Here is a 19897-nt window from a genome sequence, read left to right as displayed (position 1 = left end):
CTAATGAGCGTATACAAGATTTTGATCATTACTGCCACAAAATAAGGTATAAATTCGAATAAATATTTTAATGTATAGCCTGACGACCTGTATAGCCGAGTGGTTAGCGATTCTACCTACTAAGCTTGAGGTCCCGGGTTCGAATAGTAGGTGCAGGCATTTATATGATGAATATGGATGTTTGTGTCCGAGTCATGGATGTTTATATGTATTTATGTATGTTTAAGTAAGTATATTGTATTAAATATATCGTTGTCTTGCAACCCATAACACAGGCTATATATGCCTAATTTGGGGCCAGATAATTTGTGTAAAAAGTGTGTCAATGTTATCTGTTATTGTATGCCTGTATATAACGCTCCGTAGACATTATTTGACGAAATTTTAATAGGCGATTGGAGTTTTAGTAGTTTGTAATAGTTAAATGATTACCAGATGTTGCTGACAATCTCCACAATACCCTATGGACAAACGTCAGAATCTACCGGCGGTCTGTCGCTCATACTGATTTGTGGACCTATCAGCTTAAACAGACAAGATATCTTGATGGGTCACACATACCAGTGGGAGGCTTCTTTGCACAGGATGCCGGCTAGATTATGGGTACCACAACGGTGCCTATTTCTGCCGTGAAGCAGTAATGTGTAAACGTTATTCTTTCGGTCTGAAGGGCGCCGTAGCTAGTGAAATTACTGGTAAAATGAGACTTATGTCTCAAGGTGACACGAGCGCAATTTTAGTGCGACTTTTTGGGTTTTTCAAGAATCCTGAGTGGCACTGCATTGTAATGGGCATGGCGTAACAATTACCATCAGCTGAACGTCCTACTGTCTCTTACTGTCATAAAAAAGGTCACATTAAAGATCTTCGTTCTAAAAATACTAAACAGATACTCACGACCTCGCAAAGTCCACTTGCACCGAATGATCAATAACCAAGTCGGCAGGGCATATCGGGTTTATTTTGTTCGGGTCACCACCCAAGTTCTTGACGGCGTCCCTCATAGCTGCGAAGTCTACGACGGCCGGTACTCCTGTGAGATCCTGGAAATATGAACATCCATATAAATGCTCCTTTTTTTTTGGAAAAGGAGGACAAACGAGCGTACGGGTCACCTGGTGTTAAGTGATCACCGCTGCCCACATACTCTTGCAACACCAGAGGAATCACAGCGTTGCCGGCCTTTAAGGAAGGTGTAGGCGCTTTTTTTTTGAAGGTACCCATGTCGTATCGTCCTGGAAAAACCGCACAAGGAAGGTGGTTTAAGGCTCTTCCATATTCATATTATCTTTTACATTTATTTCCATCTGTGTTATTAATAAAAGCAAACTAAAGTTATTCCAAATTTTAAGCTTTTTCGGTTTTATTACAAAAAAGTTAAACACGTGTTGAACACTTGTTTAAAAAAAAAGTTTTAACACAAATCCGTGTTTTTTTGCTGTTAAACGTCAATCTTTAGACATCGTTTAAATAGTTAGACACTGTTTAATTAAACGCGTGTCTATACGTGTTTAAATATTTTTTTGTAATTCAGAAAAAGTCACCATCTTACCTTTGTCACTACGGAAGTACATGACAGGGAGAACAACTTATAAACCTGGTGTAAACCTAGCTTCTAATAGAAAAATACAGAAAAATGTCAGAATATGTAGAATACCTATGAGAGATTTATTATAATAAAAAAACTAACTATTAGAAAACATTATTACTATTAAGATGAAAACCTTTATGAAAAAAAAATTATTAATGAAAATTATCCCACAAAAATAGCAAATCATTGTCATGTTTCAATGAATTTCGTGTATTGTATTCATAAGTCTCCACCACTATAAATGTATATGTAATCTTTGAAATAAATGTAATTTAAACGAAAATAAATCACTTTTCAAATATAACTTGCCCCACTCCGGGCACCAAGCTGTGAAACATAAATGTGACCCGATCCCACATACATAAGACACATCATTATTCATTATAACACTTCATTACGAAACGACACGTAGTATTTTTATGTTGTTAGTGTCCATAATTTAAGTAGAATCTTCCAAGTTCCTTCTGTAAAAACCAACCTGGGAGTTCAGGCGCCTCTCGCTCGAATTCTTCGCGAGTACAATAAGTTAAACGATACCAATTCAGAACTTGATATATTCGGTGGTGGGCTGGTCAGGTTTAAAGAAAGTGTTAAACACTTAGCTGGTACTCAACCTGCATTTGTCAAATAAGTAGTTTTTTTTTCGTCTTCATTATTTTCATTATTTAATAAGTTAAAGTTATAATTTGTACATTAATTTTTTTATCTTTTTGTTTTTATTATAGTAGATAGTATTAGTTCTATTTTTCAGAAGTAATTAGGGAGTATTTTTTGTAATTTTTATGTTCACCATAATTGTCGTATACTTTAGAACTACTAATTGTAACATTACATTAAGAAAATTGTTTTGTATATGATGTGGTGCGCTTTAATAAATAAATAAATAAAATAAATAAGTAGTTTTTGGAATACGTTTAATATGCAATAATTATTTTACTTTCCCGTAAAATAAAATCAGGCTGTCCGTTTACGATCTCTTATTATTCCTGAATTTAGTTTTCTAAAAAACTAAAATCAGCCTAGCTGAAACATGGGCCCTAAAAAAGCTGAATTTGAAATGTGACTCTAGAGGAAAATGCTGTCCATATCCTGGACTGCGCATCGCGATCATCCGGAATATAATTCGTGGAGGGCACGAACCTCAGCAATGAGGAAAACAACACGAGGAGGATTATTAATTCTACTTTGTCTAACAATTTTTGGGTATTTTTTTTATGAAAATTAGGGTCGAGACGAGCAGGAAGTTCAGTTGATGATAATTGATACTCCCTACCCATTACAATGCAGTGCCGTTCAGGATTCTTGAAAAACCCAAATATTCTGAGCGGCACTACAATTGTGCTCGTCACCTTGAGTCATAAGATGTCAAGTCTCATTTGCCCAGCAATTTCACTAGCTACAGTGATGTTTACATGGCATTTTCATGGCAGATATAGGCGCCGGCTTCCTGTGCAAATGGAGCCTCCCACTGGTAATTAAAATACAATTGTAGTATACACTAATATTGCTTACCTGTAATATAACCCTGGCAGGTTTGAAGGATACTTCCACGCCATCCTTAAGCTGGTTCTTCTCCCACTCCAGCACGTTGGTGACATCCTGCTCCAGAACTTGGAAGTTGTCACAGTTTCTCACGCACGACTCGAGGAGAACCCTGATGCTGAACGGAAGACGATCTGAAATTATGAAAACATTCATCATGACACAATAGGATGACGAGGAAATTGGCAATATGCTCTTCACATCGCGAGGAAAGAAGGTCTACAGTAGCAGCAGGAGAAGCGCACAAGAAGAAGATAAAGTAAGATTTTTTTTTGATAATAAGGCACAAGACGAGCAGGACGTTCAGCTGATGATATCAATTATCATCAGCTGCCCATTACAATGCAGTGCCCATCAGGATTCTTGAAAAACCCCAAAAATTCTGAACGGCACTACAACAGCGCTCGTCACCTTAAGACATAAGATGTTAAGTCTAATTTGCCCAGTAATTTCACTAGCTACGGCGCCCTTCAGGCCGAAACACAAGTACAAAGTCCTGCTCGTCTCGTCCCTTATTATCATAAAAATAAAATTCTCCGCGCCTCTGGCCCCTAAAATGCATGACTCACTGCGACCAACACATTTGCCACGTTTTCTGTCTTCAGCAGTCGAAGCAGCAGCCCCAGCACCAACTGAAGTAACTTGGACATGAGAAGGAGCCAGAGTGTCGACGCAAGTAGCATCCTACACCAGCGCCCTTCAAGCCAAAGCCACCAGGGTCATTGTATCAGAACGTAACACCATTTGGCTCTAAAACAGCTGGCATATTGAGAGCGGCAAATACCCTGCGAGTGACTTTATTAATGCTCCAAATGTTTTGAGTTTTCTTTAGTGTTAATTCCGAGACTGAATCAAATGAGCCGGTAACCGCTCTTTTATAACCTCGTCCTATGAAATAACGCGCTGTGATTGGTCGGCTGTTGTGACGTATTACCCCCAGAAGACATACGTAACAATGGTGAAGGGACCAAATTTGTTTGTTCATTCAACAATGTTATTTTTGTGTTTTATTATTTCTAATTGCTCTAACACATTCAAACGAAATCCTTTTTCACATGTCTGTAAAATAATAAAATTATTCATTTTTCCGAGTGACATGTGCCAATTAAATGTGTACGGTCAACAGCATGTCGACTGTACATCACGTTTCGCGTATCAGCGTTTACGTCGCCTCGCGTTATTTCCTAAGTAATATTGTAACCAGTTCGCGACAAGCCGCCGATCGATTCGCGTGCTCATTACCATACCAACATTTTACCATTTTACCATATAGCATAAGTTAAGGTTTCAATATACCATTTGAGCCTAACTTGTGTTTTACTCTGTACGGAACCAAACCACCGTACATTGTGGTCCTTCGAGCCGGAGTACATCCTGCACATTCTTCAAATTCGACTCCAAGCTGTTAGCTGCCATAGCGCATAATAAAAATTCATTATTGTTTTCCACGTCTTTCAATTGACTCTTGACATCATTGGTAGCGTTCTTTAACTGGTTAAGGTAATGAGTAAATATTTTATATTGTTTGTCAATTGAGCCTTGCATCCTCTTCAATACATTATATTCTGCTTCTATTACGGAAGTCTGGTTTTTCCATAGAGCAGCAAGATGGTTTTGGTTTTCCCTAATTAAATCGATGTCCTGAATATACTGCTTAGCGAATTGGTCATCGAGTACACCGAACAGCGCGTGTGCAACATTACCCACAGCGTTGATAAGGCCGCGCCTGCGCCGCGCGTGCCCGCGTGGGAACTGCTGCGTCGACAGAATGTTATTGTAATGCTATAACTCTGTATAACTGTGCTGTAATTGTATTAAAATAGATTCACAATGGTTTCTGACTGACGATTCCTTGCAAATATATTCCATATGATCAATATATTTGGATAACAATTTACTGCCTTGCCAATATGGTTTTAAATCGTAGTATACAACTAGTTTCCATTCGTCCTGAACTAGTCGCATGGTTGATATTTTATCTAAATATAAACTTTGACTGTCGTTGAAGTTTATAGCGTTGTATGCACACGTGGCTGGTGAAAATAAAAAGGTAAACAACATAAGTGCCATGGTAAATAAATTAACAATTCCTCTTCTAGCTCGTCGCTTTGGTTTTGGTAAATCGTCGTTCGACTGGTGTTTCGGCTGGTTATGGTCAGTGGTTTCATGAATTTGGTTACTGTCTTCGTCGTTGGAGTGGTTAATAGGTAAAAGAGATAGTTTGACTACTGGTCGCTTCATAATGCCATTTTTGGTTTTAACAGAGACTACTCGAACTAGCCCATCTTGCCCCGGATGTAGCTGCACGATTCGACCGAGAGCCCATTTACCCGGTGGCAGGTTAGCATCGTGTATAATTACAATGCCGCCAACATTTAAATTTGGTTGTGAACGTCGCCACTTGGACCTAGCGTTCAACTGTGTGAGGTACTCCGCTCTCCATCTCTTCCACACATCTTGGTAAATCTTCTGCACTAACTGCCATCTGGTTCGTAAGTCGTGTTCTGACTCAACAATGGTCAATGTTGGTCCACTGGACAGAAAATGAGAAGGGGTCAAACAATCTAAGTCTTCGACGTCTTCACTCAGCGGGCACAGAGGTCTGGAGTTAAGGCATCCTTCTAGCTGAGCTAGAAGAGTAGAGAACTCCTCGTAGGTGAGTTTTTGTTCTCCTATTACTCGCTTCAGGTGGTATTTCAAGCTCTTCACTGCAGCCTCCCAGAGACCGCCTGCGCTTGGCCAAGATGGTGCGTTGAAGTGCCATTCTATCGACATTTCAGCTATTTCTGCATAAAACTGGGCATTCAATATGGTTTTCAAGTTAACAATCTCCTCTTGCAAAACTCTATTTGCTTTTATAAAGTTCGTCCCGTTGTCACTGTAAATGTGACCGGGCGATCCTCTCCTGGCCGCAAGTCTTCTGAGGGCTGCCAAAAATGCTGAGGCGGTGAGATCAGAGACCAACTCCAAATGTACAGCCTTGGTCGCCATACACACGAAGACGGCGACATATCCTTTGGTACATCTCACTGATCTACCCTTCGCAGACTTGACGTCAACAAAACCAGTAAAATCAACCCCCAAATGGTAAAAGGGGCGGGTCCTGTTGATTCTTGCAGGTGGTAAGTCTCCCATCAACTGGTCGTGTTTCAGGGGGTCGTGCCTTCTACATAGCACACATCTCCGTAGCCTCTTCTTTACAGCATTGTTTCCTCCCAGGATCCAATATTCTTGACGCAGCCAAGCAAGGGTTAACCGGGGACCCCCATGAAAGGTCATCTTATGCGCGTGGTCAATAATCATGTCAGTAAGCAAATGGTTATGTGGTAAAATACACGGATGTTTCATACTATCTTCTATTTTGGCGTTGGTCAATCGCCCCCCAACCCTCAAGAGCCCCTGGTTATCAATAAATGGTTTCAATTTTAATAATTTACTCTTAGGGTTAGGTTGGTTATGGTTTTTAATATATTGTATATCTTCTAAAAATTCTACTTGTTGTATATGCCTTATAATTAAGTTTTTAGCTTTTCTTATTTCTAATATAGTTAAGTAGTTTGTTTTATTAGTATTAAATGACTTAGGTGTAAAACGTAACACCCACGCAAGCACTCTTGAAGCTCGCGTAAAATCGCTGTATCTGCTAATTATACTATCTATAACCTTGTTTTGATATTTAATTGTGTTTACATTTATATTTAATAATGGTTTTTTAAGCTCTTCGCAGGTTGTATATAATTTATTGGTTAATTTGGACTCTTCAAACGATCTTAGCCAGTGGGGACCTATCCACCACATGGAATGGTTAATCAGCTGTTCTGTGGTAATGCCTCTACTTGCGCAGTCAGCTGGGTTGTCCTTTGTTGACACATAATGCCAGCTACTCGATGGTATAATGTCAATGACCTGCTTCACCCTATTCGCGACGAATGGTTTCCATTTACATGGGTCGCCGTTGAGCCAGCCTAACACAGCTGTCGAATCAGACCAACCGTAGATTTTGATGTTGTAATCTGATAGGCATTTACAGGTGATCTTCATGACCTTGGTAAGTAGAACCGCTGCACATAACTCTAATCTAGGTAACGATACATTTTTCTTTACAGGTACGAGACGAGACTTCGAAGCTACTAATACTACAGAAGACTGGTTGCTGGTAATATTGTTGACTCTGCAGTATACAACACAAGCGTAGGCATTTTGTGATGAATCACAAAACCCATGTAATTCAATGGTGTCGTTCTTAGAAGACTGCAACCACCTTGGTATGGTAATATGGCTAATTTTCGTGATGTCAGCCTCTATGGTTTTCCATTTTGTGTTGATGTCAGCTGGTAATTCGTCGTCCCACAGAAGATTTAAGAGCCATACTTCCTGGAAGAGTAGTTTCAACTTGGTGGTAACTGGTGAAAGCCATCCAAGCGGATCAAATATCTTCGATATATTCGAGAGTAAACTTCTTTTGGTGAGTTTACTGACTGGTTCGGAATTCAATTGAAAAGTGAAATAATCTTCGTCGGGATGCCACTTAAGTCCTAATGCCTTGGTTGATTCCTGGTATTTAAAAACATATGCTTGGTCTTCGCATGGTAACTGGTTATCTGGTAGTACATCTGGTTGATTTGACGACCACTTCCTTAGATTGAATCCACCTAACTTAAGGAGATTTATGAGGTCGGAAATCAGCCTCCTTGCAGACTGGAGGTCATGATGTCCATGGAGGAGGTCATCCATGTAGAGCCTGGTAGCCAGAACTTCTGCTGCTTCTGGGTAACGGTGACCTTCATCCTTAGCCAGACGTTTCAATGTCATCATGGCTAGGAATGGTGCGGCCTTGGTGCCGTATGTGACAGTGGTAAGTTGGTATTCTTCTAATGGTTGCTTTTCAGAGTCCCTCCACACGATCTTCTGGAGCGGCTGGTCATCATCATGGACATCTATAAATCTGAACATCTTCTCTATATCGGCTGTGAAGGCTATTTGGTACTGCCTCCACTTTAATATGAGAGTAAACAAATCCTCTTGTAAATTTGGTCCAGAGTACATAAGGTCATTCAACGAAAGTCCAGTCGAAGTTTTCGCTGAGGCATTAAAAACAACTCGCGTGGCAGTCGTCGTGGAATCCGTTCTGATTACACAATGGTGAGGTAAATAGCACTGAAGTATCGGATTACTATTACATTTCTTCATATGGTTTAAATTAATATATTCATGGATAAATTGTTTGTAGTTCTGTTCGATAATTTTATTTTTACAAAATCTGCGTTCTAATTGCCGAAATTGGGCTACGGCTTTGGTTTTAGACTCACCCAATTTTTCGGTAATCTCTGGTTTTAATGGTAACCGTACAACATAACGTCCGTCTGGTTTGCGCGTAGTATGCTGTTGATAATGATGAAGGCAATGGTTATCTTCATCCGTAATATTTACAGAGTTGTCTGAGATATCTTCAATCTCCCAGAACCGCTGTATATCCTGCAAGTCGACCATGACGACGTTGCAATATGTTTGGTTTGGTTTTATGGTACCACTAAGAATCCAACCGAGCTTGGTATTTTGCGCGATTGGTAGTGATGTGCCATTACGAATTAAACCTGGTAAAATAATTAATTCGTAAACTTCAACGCTTAAAATTAAATCTATTGGTCTACTTTTATAAAACTCTGGATCTGCGAGTGGTAACTTTTGTAAATACGGCCAAGCTGGTTTTTCTAATGTTTCGTGTGGTAAATTCCCGACGACATGCTTCATCACATAGGCTTCCGTTTTAAATGTGAAATTATTATGAAGAGATGACACTGAAAGCTGTGCGACTCCCTTACTATTGTTGGCTTTTGCGCCTACTCCGACCACCACACAGTGGCGCTTAATCCTGGGTAGGCCTAAAAGTTGAGCGGCATTCTCTGTAATGAGAGATGACTCCGCGCACGGGTCTATGAGGGCTCGCATGGTATGGTGACAGCCATCCATAGACATAATATTAACTTTAGCTGTTGCTAATAATTTGGGCATGGTTTCTTGTGGGGCATTGGTAACGCATATATTGGATCTTCTAGGAGAATTTTCGATCTCGGTATTTCTAGAAGTAGATGGTGCAAAAGTGACAAGAGCATTATGCAGAAGAGTATTATGCTGCTGGTTACAAAAACGGCAAGTTTTTTCCGAAGAACATTCCTTGTCATAATGGTTAATTAAACAGTTTTTACATAATTTGTTGGATTCAATGACCTTAAGTCGATTCAGCGGTGCGGATTCTAGAAATTGTTTGCATTTAAACAATTCATGGCAACACGTTTTACAGAGTATGCATTTCCGTTGTGGCGCAATATGTACTGGTTTCGTATTGACGTGGTTTATTACAGCTGGTCTTGGTTTAAAATTTCTGTTCATAAAATTATGTAAATGGTTATTGGTATGCTTTTCAGCCCATGGTTTTTGGTATTGGTTTTGGTGTACCTGGGATGAATTTGATTTGTTGAAGTCCTGCTTACGACGAGAGCTTTCTAACGAAGTAAATTTAATTTCTAAAAATTTCAAAAAATCTAACAAAGTAGGCAATTCTTTTGGATTCTTAAGCGACACAATGTAATCATTATGGGTTTCAGTATCTAACTTTTGGCACAAAATATAGACGATCAATGGGTCCCAGTTGGAAATGTCGATGCCCATTGCTTTTATAGAGTTAAGACACTCGTTGGTGGTGTCATGTAACCTTTTGATGACCGCTGCAGATTGATGTTGAATCGTAGGCATGGTTAGTAACAATTGTATGTGAGAATTAAATATTAACCTAGTATTATGGTAACGTTGGTTTAATATGTCCCAGCATACTTCGTAGTTTTCAGAATTGATGCGTAAATGGTGAACTAATTTTTCAGCCTCGCCACGGAGCTTACTTTTCAAGAATTGCATTTTCTGCGCATTTGGTAAAGATTTATTATGGTGAATTGTTTCGGAGAATAAATCTTTAAAACATATCCAATCTTGGTAGTTTCCGCTGAAGGTGGGAATGTCCATTTGTGGGGTTGAACGTTCCCTGTAAGATGACGACCACATCTGTCTGTTCACTGCCTTCTTCATGGTGTTGTATTTCTTCTCCATCTCAGCGAATGCTGTCTCATACTCTTCGTTGTCGAGCAGCCCTTCGCTGTCGATGTCCCAGTGAAGAGAATCGATGACCGACCATCTTGATTGGATAGTTCGTAAAATATCTTCGAACTCCCAGCGGTCGGAGCAGCTTTCAAGGTCGACAGCCTCTATGGTACGGGATAGCGCCTTGAAGTTGCTCTTCTGCTTTCGCAGCATTTCTTCGACCCTACTGGAGTTGCCCTGGTTCGATAGCTTTGGTGCAGGGAAGCTAAAAGAGGGACCCTCCTGAGCGGGAGAGAAAATATCGCGCCTATCTGAGCCCTGCGATAATGGTGTAGCAGGTCTCAGTAATGGTTTGCTGGGATCGCTGGTTACGTAATTAGAAATCATATTCCTAACTTCCTGGTAAAAATCTTTCGTCCGCTGGTAATGGTTTTCCGCGAAGTAGCGATGGTTAGGGTCTTCAAACTCAGCACAAAGCCTAGTATGGTTGGTCTGGAATTCACTCCAGTACGAGTCTAAAGCGTTGAGACGTTTTTCAATATAGGCGGGTGTCTTTCGTTCTGGCCCGTCCTTCTTGAAATTAACACACTGCGTGTTAATCGCGGACATAATCTGGTTTTGGGTGGTTAATAGAGCCTCCATGGTTACGGGTCAAAAGAGAGTGGTAAAGAGTGGTGAGTGATAAAAAGGAAAGATCTTACTTGAAGACTGGTACGTGGTGACCTGGTGTGTCCTCAGCAGTCTCCCCGTTGGTAGTCGCTGGTAGTATCGCCGATCTGGTGAACTGGTTACACTCCACACACAAGCACTTTGGTCAACACTAATTTGGTTCACTACACACGCGACGAATTTTGGTTAAAATGGTTAACTAATGGTACTGGTTAATAGAACGATGGATCACAATGTTTTTGTGTCCTCGAAATGGTTAAAAAAATTCTGGTCACTGGTTAACAAAAGGCCGAAGGACCACAATGTCCTTGGAATGGTTAAAAAAAATTCTGGTCACTGGTTAACAAAAGGCCGAAGGACCACAATGTCCTTGGAATGGTTAAAAAAAAAAAATTTGTCACTGGTTAACAAAAGGCCGAAGGACCACAATGTCCTTGGAATGGTTAAAAAAAAAAAATTTGTCACTGGTTAACAAAAGGCCGAAGGACCACAATGTCCTTGGAATGGTTAAAAAAAAAAAATTTGTCACTGGTTAACAAAAGGCCGAAGGACCACAATGTCCTTGGAATGGTTAAAAAAAAAAAAATTTGTCACTGGTTAACAAAAGGCCGAAGGACCACAATGTACGGTGGTTTGGTTCCGTACAGAGTAAAACACAAGTTAGGCTCAAATGGTATATTGAAACCTTAACTTATGCTATATGGTAAAATGGTAAAATGTTGGTATGGTAATGAGCACGCGAATCGATCGGCGGCTTGTCGCGAACTGGTTACAATATTACTTAGGAAATAACGCGAGGCGACGTAAACGCTGATACGCGAAACGTGATGTACAGTCGACATGCTGTTGACCGTACAAAATGTTTCGCGAAGTGTGTTTTTACGGGATAATTATTTCTAAATGCGGCATGCGGGTTCCTTTAGTCTAATTTCAAAATTTTGACCCGTTTGACCTATATATACGCCGTTACAAGTGTCACTGAACTTAATTTATAAACGCCGGCTTTTCGGAATTTTCACGTGTCGAATTGTTTAAAAGACAAATATTGGCGGAATTAACACTAAAGAAAACTCAAAACATTTGAATATTTATGGATTTCCGCAAAGTTACTTCAATAAATTTTCATTAATGCTGGTATGACGACTGATACGGCCTGCCGATTTAAGGTAGGATAGCCCGCGAAGCCCAAGACTACATTGTCTTTTCCTACATTGTCTACTACTTTAATAAATAAACATTCGATTTCATGCTTACCATATTTATCTCCCAAATCTGTGACGTCATAGTATCTATACGTCTTTCCATTGAACTCCAGTTTCTTCAGCAGACGATTGTATGGGTTATTGATCTCTGAAAACGATATTTAGGTCATAATTATTTATAATATTATCTAGGGAAGGCAAATATCTAGAGAAAAGAAACCTTGCAAATATGCAAGGCAATAGCAAACGCAGTAAAATTCAAATATTTTAATTCAATATAGGATTCAAAATCACTTATTGAACGTCAAAAACTAGCCATTCAAAATAGACTGCCTCAGACCTGAGAAGAACGGGTGACATAAACTCAGCGGGCTTTGATTTTTATAAAAATATGGATTACAATGTTATATCGTACAATAAACATTTATAATAAGTAAAGAGCCTGAGGGTGTCCGCTTCATTCGCAGTCTGTGGTATCATTAAGAAAATCATTTATGTTATAATAACCGTTCCCACACAAATGTTTTTTACCAATTCTTTTAAATTTCGTAACACATTGTTTTGTACATTTACATCATATTGTAAAAGCATATACATCGCCCCATAAAACAGTTACTAATTTGACTCAACCGAGTAGTAGGTATAACAAGTTTATGTTTGTTCCTCGTGCTAACATTATGATTGTCACAGTTTCTAGCAAGTTCCTTAACGTGCTTATATACATAATAATAAAGAATATATTGAGAAGCAACAGTCAAAAGGTTAGTTCTTTAAATTTTTCTCTTAATGATTCTTTAGGACCTTAGTTATAAATGGCGCGAATAGCCCTCTTCTGCAGCATAAAGATTGTATTAATATTGGTGCACTGCCCCATAACAATGTACCATAGCACATAATATAATTATTGTAATATTATAATTGTTTAAAAAGAGCGCAAATAAAAGAATGCTGGGAGAGTTTCAGTTTCTCTTTCAGAGCGCCATTTGTTTCCGAAGCGGTAGTAGTATTATATCTTTAAGTCCTTAATCAAGTCTTATTTGTAGGTTGCTAATGCTTGCTGTTGGTTATAGTTAACACTGCCGAGCCTTTTTGAACTACCACTTTTCGTTTAAACAAGTTTTTTGGCATGGCGTGACGCATTTTTTGGTACTTTTCTCAGAAAAGTTATTCTTATAGCTTTTATTATTTTTGTGTAGGTTAATTTATTCAGATTAGTAGTGAATAGCGAGGATTGTAAGCATAATATAAACTGTTTTCCACGCAAGAATTTTGAACATATTGGCTATGTTACATAGATGGCGGGCCGGCAGCCGTGAACTCATATCGCTCAAGGTCGCTGGCATTTAGTGTCGCCTTAATTATTCTGCAATCAGGCTAGCGAAACTCTCTAAGAAAAAAAGCGATTCACTCGATTGTATGAAACGTGCAGTCACTGATAGATTGACAGATGACGGATATAATCTTGTAAAAAAAAAGTTAAAAAAAGCAACTGTTCGCTTTCAAACTTAGCCGGATTATACTTCGTCGCCGTATTACTGTAATTACTACTATTTCAAACTTAAGTCAAATGACAGCACGATTCAGATAAACTCAATTTGAATTTTTACTTAGGCTTTCCCGCCGTTTATTACAAAGTATTCACATACTCTTTGTCTGCAATCTGCAGAGCTTAAGTGTTGTTAAATAATTATAGTATATAGATTTGCAAGTTAATCATTTTAATTATTGAAAAATCTGTGATATAAAGTGATTTGTGAACAGATACTATTTTATTTTCCCTCACTTCTTTACAATACTTTAAATCTATTATCTATAACGGCCGTTCCCAATATTAAGTCTATCTCTTCTTTAGATAAAAATCGTAACCATCGTTGACTTTTCTGTCCCAATACACTTATCGACGGTAACTCACCTTATCCGTACACGCTGTCTGTCAATGGGACGACGTATATCTTACCAGCGATAGAAGTTTGTTTGGAAATTACAATTCACGCGTCCCAAAATATTTAGGCGATAAGAATGACTTATCGGGTATATTGGGACAGCTGCAGATTATTGACAGCTAATTACTGACAGTAGAAGGTAGTAATTTATCTCTAAGTGTAGATAGTATGGGAACGGCCGTTAGACCGATGGTACAATATAAGAAATAAAACAAATATCTTTCAATTGAACAATAATTTTATTACGAACGGCGATAACTATCCATGCCATGTGGTCTTTAAAACCGATAACCACTTTAATTACAGTAACGGTATTCATCAAGATGTCATAATAGCTTCCTTATCTCGAGTCATCTACGCAAATTGATAAACGGTATAGTTAGATAACGTTGTGGTAAATTGAATGTCATTGTTATTGGGAATTGACTATCGAATCTTGTGATGACATGGTCGGCCCTGCAGGGGTCAGCCACAATACAGTAATTATAGAACAATCTAGTTCTACCTCAAAGCTGCGAGACGTCGGCTAGATTGAATTCAATTTAGGGCTGTTTTCAATAACGTATCTGTCGATACATTGCTGTCACCGTTTAATGACAATATCCTATCTATGCATAGTTATAGTCCAATGCTTTATGTCGATAGGTTATTGCAATCAAGAGGTCTACTCGCCAAATCGACAACGATGCATTCGGAACGATACGATAATACCCCGAATATATCACAAGTATCCTACTCTAACAAATTTTCGAATTCCTTATCGTTTATCGTTATCATAGACTAATATTTTGATTTTTTTACGATGTTAGTGTGAATGAAATTTGTTCAAACCTAAACATTATCTGTGCTATGTCGCTGTTAAGTGTCAAAAGTCAAAACATAGTTTAGGCCATAAGGACCATGCCAGACTCTGCACCACCAATTTGGTATCATTTACACATAATAGGATTCGACACGAGTAATGCCACGTTATATCGAATATCGATTTTAGGAGTAGGCGCCCAGGGGCGTGCATTGGTTTTCCAGCAAGGTAAGCACTGTGGATCTAACTAGTCTTAGATGAGCTTTGGAATAAGCAAAGATTGCCGTAGGTATTTTGTAATGAGCGTAAGGAAAAATGTGTTCAATGGAAGTTTGGTAATAAAATAGCGGAACCAAATAAAAATAAAATAACTTTAACACTGGTGCTATATTTGTTTAGGTTCATGACGAGGTAGACACTGCCTAATTGCCTATATGATATGCACGCCCCTGATTGCGATGTAAGTAAGCGTTTAAGGACATATTTGTCTACCACTAGTAAGTTAAACTAAGGATAGGTAGGTTATTGAAAACGGCCGTTAGTCATGTGTGGGTCATGAGCTTCCAACCCCGCAGAATATTATGTGACATCACTTATTGAAAGTCAATAAACCTACCACTCATTCCAAAATGAATGCCTCAGGCCTGAGAAGAATGGGCGCAACAAACTCAGCGGGATTTTTTTTTCATCAAAAAATATGTTTACAAGGTAATATTGTACAATTAAACTTATTAGTTAATAGCCTGAGGGCGGTCGCTCCATTTCCAATCTGTGGCATCATTAAGAAAGTCATTTATGTTATAGTAACCTTTTAACAAACGTTTTTTAACAATTCTTTTGAATAACGTAATACTTTTGTTTTGAACATTTTCTGGGATCTCGTTGTAAAAGTATATACATCGCCCCACAAGACTTACTTACTCGACTTATCCGAGTAGTAGGCATAGTCGAGAGGTTCCTGAATTATTTATACATAATGTTAAGGTCATGTCGAAAATCGAGTTTTTGTAAACAACTTGTTTACTCTTTCGTGTTAGCAGAGTGTGTAGTTAGATCTTTGTCCAGCATCTTTCGGCTGAAGTAGGTTATATACTTTACATATAATATATCCTAACGACCCTCAAAAGACTTACTAACTCGATTGATCGATTTAAATTAGTTGCGACGCGCCGCCCGCGTTGTGATTGTTTTTGTATGCACCAACCCTAGCACTCCAGCTAGACCAGACCAGTCGGCAGCCGATTGCGCAGTGCACCCCTGCTAGGGTTGCCAATCAACAACCGTACTATGATAGGTATTTATGCAACGTTTTGTAATAATGGGTATTTAAATACGAATGTGGGTATGAATGTTTTAATACCTAATTATCAACAATTGCATACAAGACTTTATCTACATCCATAATAGGAATCCTCTAGAAAATTCTGAAACAATTAGCTTTCCGCTAACATTAAATCAGGCAGTCCTATAAGTAGTAACCTAATTTCATCAATTACTGATTATATACAAATTAACTAAGTTTTAAAGAATTATTTATTTTAGTAATAATTTACATTTTGTATGGAACAATTATTAAAATTCACTTGAAAATATCTGGCAGTGTGCTGTCAAAACTTGAATCGCTCCTTTTTTGTAAGCAAAGCAAAGAAAATATCGAAGTAAAATGGCGGGGATTCGAATAACCTACTTTTTTTACGGCCCGCGATGTTCTGGTATTATGGAACGCGCGTAAACAAAAGCATTTTTTTTTAATTCATACAAGATACCCCGCAGTAAGAATTTGGCTGTCTGTTGAAACTCTTTGCGCATGTAGGAATCAAAAACAAAAGAATTGGTGTTATTATAAAATTCAGTACAACATTACATCATCAATTTGGATATTGAGTGTTTTAATGTTGACAATAAGCTAACTGTTTCAGAATCTTTAATAGAGGATTTAAAACATGGGTGTAGATAAAATAGAATAATAGAATAAAGAAGAAAAAGGCGATAATTATTTAATTTAGATAAATCACCAGTTTTATTTTTATGGACTGGAACCACCACGGTTCTCATAAGGTTGCGCGGCAGGTATCCATATTTTAGACATGCATTAAAGAGCTCGGAAAGAACTCTAAACATTTCAACACCCGCACACTGTATATGTCCGATACTGAGGCTTGCAAAGCCACGTGACTTTCCCCGGTTCATTTGACGCACTACGGTCGCGACGTCGTCAGATGAAAAAGTTTTAGATATATGAACAGCCCCGTCGGCGGCTGCGTCAGGCTAAGACAAAGCAGTATTAAACTCTATTCGATGCATGTGTAATCTATAACACTCATAAGCTACCTTCACACTGTGCCTTAACCTTATTTCCAACTTTCGTTTGGCGCTTTCAATAATTGAATTCGTTAATAACAACGCCAATACGTTGGACCCTCGGTAATACAACAATCGTTTTGCAGGGCACTGTCGGACTATCCAAATTGTCGGATTAAAAAGTACTGCCTAAATATGAAACACCCCCTATACTTCAAAAAAGAGCTGTACAGCCATTATACCAAATAAGCCTACTAGAATCTCTAAGGGCAAATTCAAAGATATTCATATTATGACCATGTACGGCCAATATATTTATAACAATCTCCTGCACGTACATATACATTATAATTTATACAGTAAAATAAGCGACAAACATAATTTGAACACTAGAAATAACTACAAGCTTATAGTGCCTCCTACTAGGCTCTGTAAAATAAACAATTCATTTACATGCGATGGTTTTAAATTTTACAATAAATTAACAAAAAGTGTATCTGAATTATCAATAAATAAATTTAAATCTTTTATTAAACACAGACTTATGTCGAAGGCTTATTACAGTATTGAAGATTACGTAAACGATATTACAATATGGAATTAAATAGTATTATAGTTGTTTTTTATGGATTATATGGTTCAGCCTTGTGTTGTTTCACTGGTTTGCATTGTTTTGAAAATATGTTTAAACTTTTATGTAAATAATACGACATTGACGAGTAGTCTTTTGATTTTAAGTCAATAAAATATTTTGACTTTGACTTTAACGCTTAACCAATCTAACGCGTTATAGGGACAACTACCTGTATATATATTTTTAGATTAATAAATATTAAAAAAAAACAGTTAATTATGTCACCCGTGGCCTTATTCACAAAAAAGTCAATAAATGCATCTCATTAATACTCATATTAATATTACCTAAAAAATATTTGATCTTGATTTCCTTTGATCTTAGTCAATTATACAATAATACTAATTACCTACTAAAATATGCAATCGCAAGATTTAATAAATACAGTAATTTGTTCTATAACGACGTACCCTTATAACGCTGTTTCATATACCGCGACAATGGCTAATATAACACGGGCATTTTTCCATATAACGCGCAGACTTTCCACATACATATGTATGCGCTGTGAAATTTATAATGATTTGTGCAGTTCATAATTAGGTTCGAGTACCTTCGTACGTGTCTCAACTGTCTTATTACAAAATTAAATTATTTTATTAATTTTGTGAATTAAAAACCTTAATAAAATAGTAAAACTAGGCAACAGACAATTGGAAATACTAGTAATTAATTGTGATTAATTATTATCATTACGAATTACGTGGTCGTAAAAACGCGTTATACAGAATTTATACCAGTGGGAGGCTCTTTTGCACCGGTTGCCGGCTAGACTATGTGTACCACAACGGCTCCTATTTCTGCCGTGAAGCAAAAATGTTTGAGCATTACTGTGTTTTGCTCAAGGTGACGAGCACAGTTGTAGTGCCACTCAAAATTTTTAGCGTATCAATTACCATCAGCTGAACATAAAAAAATACCCCTATAACGCGTAACCACTCAACCATGTTATAAGGATGATTACCTGTATTTATATTTTGAGATTTAAAAAATATAAAAAGAACCTAATCCACAATAAAAATCTATAATCACAATCCGATATTATTCAAATTAATATGACATAATAAAATAATTTATTTTCTTTAGAATCTTAGCCAATAGTTCAGTAAAAACTCGTAAAATGCAAAATGAAGGCCAAAGTTACGTCAATGTTTATTGATATCATTCATTACAGTTAAGTAGAATGGAATTACGTAAAATAATTATTCAGTTGTTGTTTAAACAATGGTGACCTCAAGGTCATAACGAATGTTTAAATTCATATTCTCAAAACTTACTCATTTATACACCTTTTTTATGGAATAGGAGGACAAACGAGCGTACAGGTCACCTGGTGTTAAGTGATCACCGCCGCCCACAAGCAATAGCAACACCAGAGGAATCACAGAAGCGTTGCCGAAGGTACCCATGTCTTATTGTCCCGAAAACACTGCACAAGGAAGCTCATTCCACAGCTTTGTAGTACGTGGAAGAAAGCTCCTTGAAAACCGCACTGTGGAGGACCGCCACCCATCCAGATGGTGGGGATGATATCCTAACTTGTGGCGTATCGGGCGAAGGTGGAATTCGGCGACAGGAATCAGGTTAAACAGCTCTTCGGAACACTCCCCATGATAAATGCCTAATACCTAATTTATTTACAATATAAGAATGCTTTTATGTAGAGAATATTTTTCTGGCCTTATTTGACCTTGACAATCCACTTTTTTTATGAAAATAAGGGACAAGACGAGCAGGATGTTCAGCTGATGGTAAACGATACGCCCTGCCCATTGCAATACAGTGCCGCTCAGGATTTTTGAAAACCCCCAAAAATTCTGAGCGGCACTACAACTGCGCTCGTCACCTTAAGATGTTAAGACTCATTTGCCCAGTTATTTCACTAGCTACGGCGCCCTTCAGACCGAAACACAGTAATGTTTACACATTAATGCTTCACTGCAGATAAAGGCGCAGTTGTGGTACCCATAATCCAGCCGGCATCCTGTGCAAAGGATCCTCCCACTGGTAAAAAGATTGGATTTGAATAGTCTCGAATCTCGTTATCTTCGGTATTGCCACTAACCACTTATGATGTACCTATTCATTTTTGGGTTAAAACTTAGTATCCCGTAGCACGAA

Source organism: Leptidea sinapis, chromosome 2, assembly GCF_905404315.1.
Source record: "Leptidea sinapis chromosome 2, ilLepSina1.1, whole genome shotgun sequence".
NCBI lineage: Eukaryota > Metazoa > Arthropoda > Insecta > Lepidoptera > Pieridae > Leptidea > Leptidea sinapis.
The sequence above is the reverse complement of the archived record's forward strand: the minus strand, read 5'-3'. Positions refer to the sequence as shown.